General features: G+C 30.3%; 1 protein-coding gene across 1 annotated transcript in view; it reads right to left on the reverse strand.

The window, feature by feature from the left end:
* dachs (unconventional myosin-IXb-like dachs) overlaps nt 1-15,516 on the reverse strand; it is a 215,216-nt gene that overhangs the window by 197,662 nt on the left and 2,038 nt on the right. The window lies entirely within an intron of this gene.

Genomic DNA, 15,516 nt, shown 5'->3' on the forward strand with positions numbered 1-15,516 from the left:
TTAAATTATACACATCTTTTGCTTCACTTCATTTAAACTTATTTCCTAGAATTTCATTACAGATATGTTTCTCATTCAATCCATTCAGTCCTCACTTCGCGGCAGGGTTAAAAATACATAAAAATAGAATACAGAGAAACCTAAAATACCAGATACAGTTAAAATCAGTTAAAAAAATAATATTTACAATTAAAATTAAAGTTTTTACGCAAAAACGAAGAATTCGGCCAGCGGGCGAGAAAATAAAATCATTTTCGATGCACAAAATTGAAAGTTAACTTGTGGTCCCACCGGGCAAAAAGACGCTGAAGTTGATCCACCAACTGACATACGAATGTAAACAAATGGCGGCTTCGTTAGGCTTAGCTCCACTTTTAAATTATTGAAAATTCTACACCTATCGCTTGCAGATTAACTAAACACGTAAAAATCTTAACCGGGTAACAGATTGGCTATATGTAATACGCTTTTGGTGGAACCGAAAATTACAAAATTTCTAAGTTCTGAGGCTACTCGTTTTTGAGTTATGCGAGATACATACATAAGTAGGCATGTACAGACGTCATGAAAAAAATCTCTTTTAAATACATTTTACAATCCATTTGAGAAAAGTGGGTCCTTTATTCTGTCCGCATGCAAAGATGTCGCACAAAAACATTGTTTAAATATATTCGAAAGCGGTCAAAATGGATATTTTCGTTGAAATATGACACCCGAAATTTTTCGTGATTGCAATACTTCCCTTACTTCGCACAAGGAAGCAAAAATAAAGTACTGTGTGTTTTTTTAATGAAGAAAAGATACTTAATTGCATTATCTTTGTTGAAATAAAATACGGTAAGTGAAAAAAATTCCTTTCCTGTATTATATATATATATATATATATATATATATATGTTGAATTATCTAAAATGCACTTAGCTCGAAAACAAGTTTTTCTAATACTTGCGCAATAGCTGCAAAGTAAGATAATAATAATTTATTTACTAAAGAAATATTGATTATATTATCTCCTAATATAAATTTAGTAGAAGTATCAAAAAAGAGGGAACCCATATGTATGATTTAAATTCAAGTCCCCGTAAAACGTTTTTTCATAATTTACATCCAAGTTACTTTAAAACACAATTTTCGGAATTAAACTTCCTACACATGGGTTCCCTCTTTTTAGATACTTCTACTAAATTTATATTAGGAGATAACACAATCAATATTCCTTTAGTAAATAAATTATTATATATGTATAAAGCGTAGATCTTGATCCATAATGAAAATAAATTTGGGGAGCCGAAACATACTTTGTTAGACGGAGAAGCAGAAGGGAAACGTGATATACTCAGGATAAAATCTGAATTCAAGAGTGGGTTAGTTTCGATTTCTATATCATTTTGACTGGATAGTTAATAAAGCTCTAAAATTATTATTAACTCCCCCCTAGTAGGGGGAAGTCTTTTAAGTAAGTAATAGTAGTAAAATTCTCTTATGTTTAGTTTATTTATTAAACGAAGATATAACAGAAAAATCGTTTTAACGTTAATTTAAAAAACAATTAAATCGAATTTTTTAAAATCATTTCACCACATTGAATTGTCATCCACAAACAGCATCTGTGCAAAATTTGAATTCGGGAGCTTATCAGGAAATAGTTTAAAAGTCTACGACAAACTTTTGACCATAACTACGAGTGAACTAAATTAATGTGGGATTTCTAATGGCGCGTCGGTTACTAATTCATCAAAAGACACACCAGAAGAAAATTAAAGACTTTTTTTCTTTTTTTTTTTTTTAATTCCTTTAAAATATACTTGGGAAAAAAATTTACTTACTCAAGATGATAAATTAAGGAATGCCCCCTTTTTTTTTACGTAAGTACGTCCAGAAATATACATTCTTTAGAAGTTAAAAATATTAAACTTGTATTACTATCATTTTTAAAATATTAATTATAAAAAATGTTCAATTGTTTAGAATATTATATTAATTAAATATTTAATTAAAATATTAATTTTAAATTTGTTTGAAAATAGTTAATATTTTAAACGTACTTAATTTCATTTAAATTATTAAACAATTTTACTTAAATTGAAAATACGATAATAAAATTTTGTAATATCGGTAGCAGGTTAGTAGTAATTAATGTAATACTATACGAGTGTGCAAAGCAACCCTCCTGGCCGATAGCAATCGGCCTCATGGTTACAGCAGCAAATCCAGCAGTAGGTTAGTAGTATCAAAATTGTGCACCTGGCGTGTTTAGTATATATGTTTCACGTCGTAAATTAAAACTTCGTTCATACTTCTTTCTCATTTATACGTCGTTTGTCAATGGTCTCTCCACCGAGGTATAAACGGAGCTCCACTGCATTTAGAATACTATTACCAAGTAAGGTCTTTCTTCATATGTAGCCAATTTTTTTTCACTTGTTAGTTTGCTTCTTTTACCCTTCCTTACGGCTTTTCGCCCTCCCCCCTCATCAGCTCATGGAGGTAGGAAGTAAGAAGGAGTCGCCCTAAACAAGTTTCTCCGTACCCTGCTCTGAAGCACCGGCGATCCCTACGTGGTGACCAAAACATTGGGTCATTTACCATTGAGTTCTATGGGATTTGACGCGTTCGGGTGTAAATATTTTGTAATTACGTCGCAAATATACATATAAATGTATATATTTTCTTTTTCTACAACACTTCAGAGTCCTAAGTATGTGAAAACAACATATGTTTAAACAACATTTCATTCTGAACGGAATTCAATGCTATACTTTTCTCAGAATGGTTTAATTTGAATGAAATATTTTCACAAGTTTTCGTTAATTACATTAGAAAAAAAAAATTAAGGTAGTTCGATTTTATTCGGTTAAGGTACAAAAATTAAGATCAAAGTTTATTGTATTATTAATATTAAAATTATGCATTATTTCTTTTCTATTTATAGAGCTTCTTCCTAAAATACTTTCTTAAATATGACATGATTTTTTGGCTTCTTTTAAATCGAAAAATGTAAGTCAATTTATAATTAATGCTCTATTCGGTTCATTTTAAATTAGAGAATTATTAGGAAAATAGTATTTGACTTTCTCTGAACATTTCTGAAAGGGAATAAAATAAGTTTTTTTTTTTTTTTTTTTTTTTTAAAGTATTATTTAAAACTTGTAACTGAGTTATTATAAAATGTAAAGGGAATAATTCTTTTAATTATACTTATCAGGTTTTTTTCTTTTTACCCTTCATTTCAACAATACATATTCCAAAACTCTTTATTACGTTCTTAAGTGCGCATCTCATAGCATTTGCTTTACAATACCTTTTAACAGATTGCTTTCCAATAGGAACAATTTTTGCTTAAATAGTTTTATAACTTATTTGTCAACAGGATTTCAATTTATGTTTACAATTCAATATTAAGGTTATTCTATATTTAGATAAAATTTATAATCATTATAAATTAGATACATTTAATCATTAGATTTCTTCACAGTACTATCACAGTTGTTTATAAGTGAATAAATTCTTCATTTCAAATACATTTATAAATAATTTAATGAATATTTAAGTATTTTGTCAAAGGCAGATACATGCTTTTTGCAAGCACATGCATAAATACCGATACATATTTCCTATTTATCATTTCCGGCATGTGCAAATCTTTAATTTCTGTGCATTCACTATATTTTTCGTGTAAAGTAATTTACACTAATTTAGCATACACCCGAAAGATTTTTTTCGATTTCTATGGAACTGTCGTGTGTCGAAATACTATCAGAATCATGGAGGTAGGAAAGGGAGGAGGGGCCATTCCGCGCTAGAAGTGAAGCACTGCTTTGAAGTTTGGGTCAACAGACGGGGTGTTTTATGTTTACATTCAGAAGCTCGCTTGACAAAATTCTGATAGTATTTCGACACACGACAGTTCCATAGAAATCGAAAAAAGGACACTCTCGCATGAAAGAAACATTCATAGTGTAAAGGATAATAGCAATTTGTATAGTTTACTGACATTTACGCAAAAATCACATCTTGGTTATTTTTCGATAACTAACAACAGCGATTTTGATTATGAATTTGTTTTATAAAATTCTAAGCTGTTGCACTACAAAAATATGGATTTTAAGAAAATTGCTAAAAGAGATCTGCCAAAATTTATTTTCTAGAAGATTTGAAAAGTTTGAAACTTGATGGCTAAATGTAAATATAAAATTATGTATGTTAAAATATTTGTAATTAGGCACATAGGTCAGATTAAGTTTTTATTAAATAGAGTAACGCATGCAAGGGCTATCTGCCTAAAGAGAGAGATGCCATCGTGGGGGAATTTTGAAGAAAAACTGACCTTTGAGTGGGTATTAAAAATAGTACTTATAATTTTCATTCAAATTATATTCATATATATTTTTTATGTAAAACTTTCGGGTGTATGCTAAATTAGTGTAAATTACTTTACACGAAAAATATAGTGAATGCACAGAAATTAAAGATTTGCACATGCCGGAAATGATAAATAGGAAATATGTATCGGTATTTATGCATGTGCTTGCAAAAAGCATGTATCTGCCTTTGACAAAATACTTAAATATTCATTAAATTATTTATAAATGTATTTGAAATGAAGAATTTATTCACTTATAAACAACTGTGATAGTACTGTGAAGAAATCTAATGATTAAATGTATCTAATTTATAATGATTATAAATTTTATCTAAATATAGAATAACCTTAATATTGAATTGTAAACATAAATTGAAATCCTGTTGACAAATAAGTTATAAAACTATTTAAGCAAAAATTGTTCCTATTGGAAAGCAATCTGTTAAAAGGTATTGTAAAGCAAATGCTATGAGATGCGCACTTAAGAACGTAATAAAGAGTTTTGGAATATGTATTGTTGAAATGAAGGGTAAAAAGAAAAAAACCTGATAAGTATAATTAAAAGAATTATTCCCTTTACATTTTATAATAACTCAGTTACAAGTTTTAAACAATACTTTAAAAAAAAAAAAAAAAAAAAAAAAAAAAAAAAAACTTATTTTATTCCCTTTCAGAAATGTTCAGAGAAAGTCAAATACTATTTTCCTAATAATTCTCTAATTTAAAATGAACCGAATAGAGCATTAATTATAAATTGACTTACATTTTTCGATTTAAAAGAAGCCAAAAAATCATGTCATATTTAAGAAAGTATTTTAGGAAGAAGCTCTATAAATAGAAAAGAAATAATGCATAATTTTAATATTAATAATACAATAAACTTTGATCTTAATTTTTGTACCTTAACCGAATAAAATCGAACTACCTTAATTTTTTTTTTCTAATGTAATTAACGAAAACTTGTGAAAATATTTCATTCAAATTAAACCATTCTGAGAAAAGTATAGCATTGAATTCCGTTCAGAATGAAATGTTGTTTAAAAATATGTTGTTTTCACATACTTAGGACTCTGAAGTGTTGTAGAAAAAGAAAATATATACATTTATATGTATATTTGCGACGTAATTACAAAATATTTACACCCGAACGCGTCAAATCCCATAGAACTCAATGGTAAATGACCCAATGTTTTGGTCACCACGTAGGGATAGCCGGTGCTTCAGAGCAGGGTACGGAGAAACTTGTTTAGGGCGACTCCTTCTTACTTCCTACCTCCATGCATCAGCTGAAGAAGAAAAGAATCTTTCTCTTTACTGGTGTTGCCAAAAAAACAAGCACCTTTGCTCGTGTCTAAATGTATTACAGTGGGAGGCAGATATATCATTCCAGGCAGCACACCGTAACAATGATCGTTAGGCAAATCATCGCGAGAAATCTACCCAGGATACCGTAAAATCGCTCGCGTGACCTTGACGGAAGGCAAGGGGGTGTGGCCAGTGTCATCTCCCCCCTCCCTGTACCTGTGTTCCCCCTACCTGAAATTCTGCAACAAACGCTTCTGTTTCGCTCGAGAACGCCACTGAATTTTATGGCGCGAAAATTCTCCCCCCCCCCTTTTTCCAGATCAGGAGGAGGGGTTAAGTTATGAAGGAGAGATCGTTACACACTTGGAAGTTACTTGGAATGCCTTATGGATCCCCCTTTCTTAAATCGAAGCTATTCGCAACCGTTAGGCAAAAAGCTGTTTTATCGCGATATGTATGTTGATTTTTGAGCAAGTGCATATAAATATATATATATATATATATATGTATATTCGTCACGCACCAAAAGCGGAGTAAAGAAAATTTCTTTAACGATTAGTAAATGGCAGCTGAGAAGGCTGAATCATTACTCCCCCCCCTTAATACTTATTTTTAGTCTTAATTTATTTGTTTTATCTCTCTCTCCCTTTTTTATTTATTTTATTTATTTATTTTTTTTTAATTTTTTTTTATTTCAGCTTTAACTGAGTGAACTATTTCCTTATTCACGGTCTCCCATTTGCGTTCGACTCGAATTTTGTCCCAGATGGGTTCGGCCAGTTACGTTACGGATTAATCTCAGGATCATCTTGACCGAAAAAACACCTTTCCTTCGGATCTCTTCCAGCTTCTTAAAGAAACTCGTCGTCATATCACTCTGACCACCTTTGCAACGATATTTCGCTAGAACGCATCTGGCACGATCGTATGTACTACGCTATTTTCCCATAAATGGTTGTTTAACCTTTGAGGGGATATTTTTAAAATGTACTTATTACAATATTTGCTAATCAATTCTAACAAAGCAATCGAGAACTATCAGCCTAAGGGAAGGGATGTCTTCATGGAAGACATTTAAGAGAAAAAGCCTTGTATAGCCCCCGGCCATTATATAATGTAACATAGTGCTTTACTATTTATTTTAATAAGCAAAACATCATAAGAATGATTTTAGAATTATTAAATTAAGCACCAAAACATTATTTTATATTGTGTCTGTTTATTTTAATAATCGAAAGATCATAATGGTTTTTAAATTGCTAATCTGAATATCAATTCATTACTTTGTATCTCTTATAATAACCCAAAAATCATAAAAATGATTTTAAAATTCCTAAATTGAGTATCAATTCATTACTTTAAATTGCATCTATTTATTTTAATAACCCAAAGATCATAAGAATGGTTTTTAGATTGCTCAAATCAGTATCAATTCATTACTTTAAATTTCATCTATTTATTTTAATAACCCAAAGATCATAAGAATGATTTTTAGATTGCTCAAATCAGTATCAATTCATTACTTTAAATTTCATCTATTTATTTTAATAACCCAAAGATCATAAGAATGATTTTTAGATTGCTCAAATCAGTATCAATTCATTACTTTACATTGCATCTATTTATTTTAATAATTCAAAGATAGTAAGAATGATTTTTAGATTACTAACTTAAGTGAAAATCATTAGATTGCTTTGTGTTATATTTTGTATTGCTATTTATTTTAATAATTGATACATCTTAAGGATAATTTCTAAATTAATAAATTTAGTACCAATTCATTACTTTACATTGTATCTTTTTATTGTAGTAATCCAAAGATCATCAGAATGATTTTTGAATTACTAACTTAAGTGAAAATAATTATCTTGCTTTGGTTTACATTTTGTACTGCTATTTATTTTAATAATCGAAAGATCATAATAATTTTTAAATTATTAATTTAAGTAAAAACCGTTGCTTAACTTTATGTAAGATCATTAGAATGATTTTTAAATTACTAACTTCAGTAGATATCACCTTTGAATAGTATGTTATTTTGTTACTTGTGCAATTGTTTTAAAATTCGAATGATCATACGACTGATTTTTAAATTACTAACATGAGTCAAAATCATTACCTTCCTTTGCTTTATCTTTTGTATTGCTACTTATTTTAATAATCGAAAGATCATAAGAATAATTTTTAAGTTACTAAACTGAGTGCCTAATCATTACTTTACTTAGCATAATATTTTTTGATAATTAGGCTATTTATTTTACATAATATTATTTATTTAATTACAGTATTTTTTATTTTAATTCTTATGCTATTATTTATTTTAATAATCGAAAGGTCATGAGAATGATTTTAAAATTACTAATTTAAGTAAAAATCATTTTTTACTTTATGTCTATTTATTTTAAGAATCCACAGATCATTAGAATGATTTTTAAATTACTAACTTTAGTACATATCATCTTTGAGTAATATGTTATTTTGCTACTTGCGCCATTTTTTTAATAATCGAATGAGCATAAGATTGATTTTTAAACTGCTAAATTCAGTCCCAAATCATTATGTTACTTTGCACAAAATTTTGTTTTGCTAATTATGCTATTATTTTAATAACTGAGATATTATAAGAATTCTTTCTAAATTACTCATTTGAATCAAAAGCATTACTATCATGTTATTAATTTTAATAATCGAAAGATCATGAGAAGGATTTCAACACTACTACTCGGGTACAAATTATTATTTTGTGGAGTTTTATTTGGTTTGAAAATTAGTTCAAAAATCCTAATTAGACATAAAGCGAATTATCGCTGTGCCTGGAGTAACTAAAAAGGCGTCAGAAGGTTTTAAATAGAATTTTTATTTTAACAGATTTGAGAACATAAACGCACGCACTTACTTGAGCTGACAATATCAATCACAGCTCGTGATGATGCATCTATAAAAACAGTCAAATTCAAGTCATAAGAACAGTCAAAAATTTTTGCACTAAGAAGAATATCTTTGTTCAGGAATACATTTATACGTGAACAGCATTTTTTTTTTTTTTTTTTTTTTCAGAGTTGAAAATTAATAGGAAAAAAAAAAACCCTCTTGACCGACGAGCATCTATAATCGCTAGTAAAGATAATTTCTAATAATTTCTCTCCGAGGCTAAAAATTTTATCAAGCGTCAAACTGTACTAAGGAATAAAAGAAATTTATAATTATTTACATAAAAATGTAAATATTTTTATTTAAGCATCGAAGAAAAATTTAATAAATGAAAAGAAAGAGACTAAGTTGCCATTATTTATTGTCAAGTTTTGTGCTACTTGGAAACGTTTCTTTTAAAAGGTAAGAAAGTTTTCGTAATTTCTTTCAGTTTAAATTAAGGTTAAAGAGTTATTTAGTGATTAATTAATTAAACACAGATTTGTTTGAAAGAAACGGCATCAGTCTCAAAACTTAATATTCAGCTGTCAATATATTTGAATTGCAAAGTGTAATCTAAAGAATTGTCTTGCAAGACTTCTCTTTCCGATAGAAAATAAATGTAAATTTGATTTTTTTTTTTTTTTCCTTTGCGATGTTATTATTGTTTACGCATGTTTTGAAAAATATTTAGCAAGGCAAATTTAGAATTCATTTAAAACATTTTTTATTTTGTTAATAATTTTCTTTTATTTCGTTAAAAAATTGTGGCCGGTTAGCTGTGTACAGATCGCGCATGCGACCCGGGGGGGGGGCGCAATTCGAGTTTGAAACCGCTGTTAGTTAACGCACTTAAGCAAGCACGTTCTAAAAGTAAGCACGAGCCAACACTACCACGTCCTTGAAACGGCTGCAGTTACTTTTCTGTTTAAATAAACCAGAGATGCCCTTGACCGACGGATGACTTTTTACCCTAGGAACGCCGATATGTTCATTCCAGTCCAGTTCTGCAATGGCGAACTTGAAACGAATTTTTTTGGTTCCATCCAACTTAGTATGTATACTTAATATTATTTTAGTCATCTATAGCAAACCCCCTACTGTACGAAAATCGAACATAACAAACTATATGTAAGGGTGTTTCCTAATGAATTGGGACAAAAAGAAAGCATACCTGTAAACACTGTAATTAGCTTATTTTGGTAACTCAAATTTACAGTGAAACTATAGTTATCCACGTTTCTATAGGTGTTCTATGTGTACCGCTCCGATGACACGGCAACAGTTCCTGCCACACTCGTGATAGCATATCGTTTGTTCACGATTCGAGCACTTCAGTTGCTGTAAAACCTGGGGAAATGAAGGTACAAATATTTTCTCTTTAAGAAAACACAATAGAAAAAAATCACAAAGGGTGATGATATCTGGGGATCTAGGTAGCCAACAAAGCAATAACACATCGTTTGAAGCAGTGCGATCAATCCAGTGATCGTTCAGGTACTGGAGTACGTTTTTATGCCAGTGCGGTAGAGCACCTCTTGCCGCAGAATGGAGCCAGGAACCGCTTTCTCCAACTGAGGAATAACCACTCTGATAGCATATCTTGGCAAATGCACCCTTTAATCGATTTTTAGGGTAGCGAAAAAACATGTTTACGTTGCTATTCCTTTATCTTCACTCGCACCTTTTTACCCTTTCTAAGCAAATTGTGTGAGGTACTGTCTGTCTACGAGAGGAACAACCCCGCCACAGTGTCTGTCGGTGCAACAGTCGCTATAGCAACAGGCCTAGTATATTTCAAATAGGGCCGAACCAAAGGTTATTTTACTGTTATTTTGTTTTGACGACTATTGGCCGAGGGGTGGTGTTGGTGGTGTGGTGCATTTAATTATGGCAAAGCACACTAGGGCTATTTGCCTAAGGGAAGGGATGCCTTTGGTGGAGGACTTTCTAAGGGAAACTGGCTCGTATACACGTTACACATGGGGAAAACCACGAAAACACCCATGCAGCCAGCCCGTTCGCGGGATTCGAACCTCGGACCGAACTACCAGTGTTCAGCGACTTTACCGCTCGGCCACTGGTGGGCTGTTGGCCGAGGGGAAAAGAGTTTATCATTCGCCTTCAAAACACCCCTAGTGAAAATGGGTTAAGGCTCGTTTCAAGTTTTTTGATAGAGGAAAGTAATATTTACATTTCAAAACTGTAAACGTATTCTGAAACTGGAAAAAAATCATAATGTGCCCCGCAGCAACCATGAAGGCAAAGAACTTGAACGGACCCTCCGATTCCGTTCAGGTTCTTTGAATGAGGTGGGAATTTATCATACGAAATTGTAAACGTTTGTTGAAACTGAAAACGAAAAGAAAACAAATTTAATAATTGAACATAATAGAAATTTCAATTAATTTTAATATTTTTAAATTAGAGTCATTGTTTACTTTTTTCATATAAATGTGACAAGGCGAATCGAAATTAGTTTTTTTTTCTTGTTTTTTGTTAGGGGGGTTATCAAGATTTTATTGGAATAGCGATTTCACTACATCTCATACGACAACAAAACGCAAAGCAATAGTATTAAAAGCTGGGCTAACAGTAGGGTAGCCTAATTAATTTAACTGCATTTTTCTATCATCACATTAAAAGCTCCCGTAGCCCAAATGGGTTTGTTAAGGTTCTTGCTGAGCTCGTGGTCTACCAGTCTGCTGTTACACACACTCCTACTAACTCTTTTTTTTTTTTTTTTTTTTTTGTCTTTTTAGCTTTATTATTAAGCATTATTTTCTTCGCAATTACGCCATAATTCAACAGAAAAATTACAAAAATGTTAACAGCAGCATAGTCGTATACGTTTAAAATTCCTGATGCAGCTTTAACTTTTTTTTTTTTTTTTTTTTCAGTTCATTATATCAACGTTCAATTTTCTTACTAAGATAGCTTTTCAAGACTTTTTTTGTCTTTTAAGGGTTAACGTTTAGTGGGTTTACCTTATTTACTCAATATCACGTTCTTGACGTATACGCCACATATAATTTAATTCAACGGCAAAATCACAAAATATTTAAAAAGCAGTGTATCTAGAATTTCCGAGAGACAGTCTCATGAGCTGGAGACAAAAATTATATATATTTCTCCTTACATATATTTCTCCTTACAGTGTTGCTACTGCTGGCTTTCAAATAGTTGACTTTGTTAATGAAAATTCGTTAAAGTTTACAAAATCTGGAATAGATAATCAAACAAATTCGAAATTCAAAATGCGGACTTCCATGTGCCCATGTTCGGGTGGAGGACTACCTTATTCAAAATTTGATGGCTCTAGGTACATACGTACATTCATACAGCTTCTTCATTATTCCTTTAAATAATACAGGGCGATAACATTTGGTGGAAAAAATTTGAAAAGTCACTCGTCGTTTATAGAAATTCAACGTAAAATGCTATTTCAAGTCTAAATATCCCATTCGGAGCTAACGTCCCTTTTGGGCTAATGATAATAAATAAATAATACAGTAAATAAATAAAAACTCAAATGTTAGTACCAACACAATATCACATACGGCAGTAGTTCATAAATTACACATCTGGGGCTCGGGGAAGAAATACTGTGAATTAAAGAGAAAGATACGATTAAAAGAATAGATACGATTAGGAAATCCCGATATTCCGTACTTTCACTAGATCTCGTTACAACAGACGGACGTGGTTTTTGAAGCATCATTCTTTACGTGTTTTTTTTATCACTATCATCAATCAACTTCCCATTCAACAATATAATAATAATTTTGATGACAGAAGAGCTATTTGTCTCGAAATACAATTTTGCATTGATTTACTTTAAATTCATTGTTTCACTTTTCGTTCGAATCTGTTGCAATCCGATAAAATATAAGATACTTGTCTTTCAGACTGAATCTGCCTGTTATTGATTAACAAATTAAGTTACTATTTAACAGCTACTAATGCAGCTCTTAACAATAATATTTCCTTACTTTTTAATTGGATTTATTTCAATGAATTCTATTTGAAAATTAGGGCAAAATTCAGTGGCAAATAACGAAGTATACCCTTTTACGAAGCGTCTTATGTAGCAGGAAAGTAAAGAGTAGCTTACAAGCATTCCCAAATGTCATTCGCCTGGCTAAAATCATTATAAAATCTATTCTGTTCCAGACGCCTTCATGCCCAGCATTAAAGGTACCAGCATCCTTTCGCACATCGATAAGTGTTCGTTAACTGTTGTGGAAGTTGAAACTTCGACGAGGTGTTACTGCATAAGGTGCTGTCACCAACACGAAAATCAAATTTTAAAGGTGCCTGCGCCATTATGTGTAGCATTGCTGCGCAAAATGGGGTTTTGTAAGCTAACTCTGATTGATGAAAGAGACGAAAAACCTGCTTACATGGCGCGGCAAGAGTGGATATGTTTAGTTTTTAAAAAAAAAAAAAAAAAAAAAAAAAAAAGTTCTATAATAAAATGCCTGATGTAAACACAACATAACTTCCTTTTATAGCGTATTAAATTATACACACATTTTTGCTTCACTTCATTTAAACTTATTTCCTCGAATTTCATTAGAAATATTCATTCAATCAATTCAGTTATCACTTTGGGACAAGGCAAAAATACATAAGAAAGCACACCTTCATTAAAAATTGTAAAAGACAGAAAAATCTAAACCACCAAATGCCTTTTTTTTTTTTTTTTTTTTTTTACAATTAAAATTTTTATGCCAAAAGAAGGCAAAAAAAAGTTTCTACGCCAAAAGAAGCAATTCGGCCAGCCGACAGGAAGACAAAATTTTCGATGCTCAGAACTGAAAGCTAACTTTTGACCCCACTGGGCAAAAAGACACTCAAGTTGGTGCATCAGCTGACTTAATTCACTATTTTACTAAACTTCTAATGCAAACAAATTTTGTATACTTAAAAGTCGAGAGCTAGAACTGCTAAGTAAAGAAAATACGAAGTTATTTATTAGAACAAATTTTTGGATTATCTCCTATCTAGATTTTAGGAAACGAAAGGAAATTATGAAACTTAATAGAAAGTGAACATGAATGCTAGTGAGTGAAAAGAAATTTTTATCATTGTCTTTAGCAAGTAAAAAATTTTTAATTAAAAGTCAACTTATGAAAAAACGGTGAAAAGCGAAAGTGTTAAGAAAAATTAATCAATTATTGCAATTAAAATTAATCAGTCATTGCTATTATTTTATGCAAGGACATTTAAATGTTTACTTAAAATAATTAAATAAGCTTTCTTCTGGATTTGTGCTTTCAAATTGGCCAACTTCTAAATCCTCTCAAAATTTGTTTTTGACAAGTACTTTGAATCAGGTTTAATTCAATATCCTCCTTGCTTGGTATTTTGCAATCGTTTTTTTTATTATTATTAATTATTGATAGTTGATCGGAAATTGGCTTATTCACCTTGAAAAATCAATTAATTTCCGTTTAATAGCAATAATTGATTCAACATTTTCTGTTTTTACCGTTTTTTCATAAATTTAATTAATCTTTTGTTCTTTACTTGCTAGACACATTACTAAAAAAATCTTTTTACTGCACTTGCATTAAAGTTAACTTTTTATTAAATTTCATAATTTATTTTCTTTCGCTAGGAAATAATCCGAAAACTGTTCTAAATTATGGATAAAAATTAAGAAATTTAGAACAAAATTCCCAATAAGACGAAAGAAGTGAAATTCTATACCAGCAGAATACAAAATTCCCACAATATGCACGTTCGGTGAGGCCGATTGCAACGAAAAAGGGAGATGCACAACTATATGTTATAACAGTCCCATAAGTTTGTATAAACTTTTAAGTAGTCGGAGATCGTTAAAAGTTTATTCTCCGACTACTTATTTTTCAGTTATATACGAGATACATACATATGTATGCACATGTATGTACTTATGTATGTATCCCGCATAACGTACGTACGTACGAGTATGTGCATACAGACTTCACGAAAAAAAAATCTCTTCTGAATCCGTTTTGGGAAAAAAAGAGTCCTCTATTCGGTCCGTACCTACAGATGTCACTAAAAGATATCGTTTTAATTTTTTTGAATTCGAAAGCGGCCAAAACGGATATTTTCGCTGAAATATGATACCCGAAATTTTTTGCGATTACAATATTTCCTTTATTTCGTACAAGGAAGTAAAAATTATAAAAACATAGTACTGCAGAGGACACTGAAAAATTTTAGTTTATTAAATCAATTATTAACTTAATAGCTACGTAGGGAAATAGGTGAGATGTAGAAATAAATGAGCTATCATTTGATACATCTGATCATAATGAACATCTTTATTAGAAAACGCTAAAGGTATGTTTTTCCCCAAATTTAAGATTTAATTTACCCCCCTACAAATTTATTAAGATTTATTATTTTACAAATTTACTATTTCTTATTATTGTTATTTAATTAATTTAATTTATTGTTAACTTACTTGTTATTTTAATTAAATTAATTGCTATTTAATTTATTCCTTGTTTTTTTGCAAATTTAAGGGTATTTTTTAAATTTATTATTTATTGAAGCATTTTTACAATTATATTTTCACAATTTCTTGAGTAAAAACACTTTTTTTTTTTTAGGTCTAAATTCACACGGAGATTTTTAAAAGGCTGCCAAATGAAACGTCTTAAGTCGAAATAAATAATATAAAAGTAAAATAGATTATATTTCATACAAACGTTTTTTCAACTACATTAAATTCAATTCTTGTAAATAATAACAACAATAATAATAATAATTGCTGGAGAAAAAATACCGTTAGATATATGGAGGAAAGCACACTAATTTTAAATTTAAATTTAGGCAAAACTCAAATTTAACAAAGCTTTTGTGAAAAAAACTATTTTTGTGCTCTACTTGAGAGTGCATATGTTTTCGAAGAGAACTTTCTAAAAAAAAAAAGAGTTCTA

This window comes from Stegodyphus dumicola, chromosome 8 (genome assembly GCF_044657685.1).
Source record: "Stegodyphus dumicola isolate Sdum_Otavi_A_Nest chromosome 8, ASM4465768v1".
NCBI lineage: Eukaryota > Metazoa > Arthropoda > Arachnida > Araneae > Eresidae > Stegodyphus > Stegodyphus dumicola.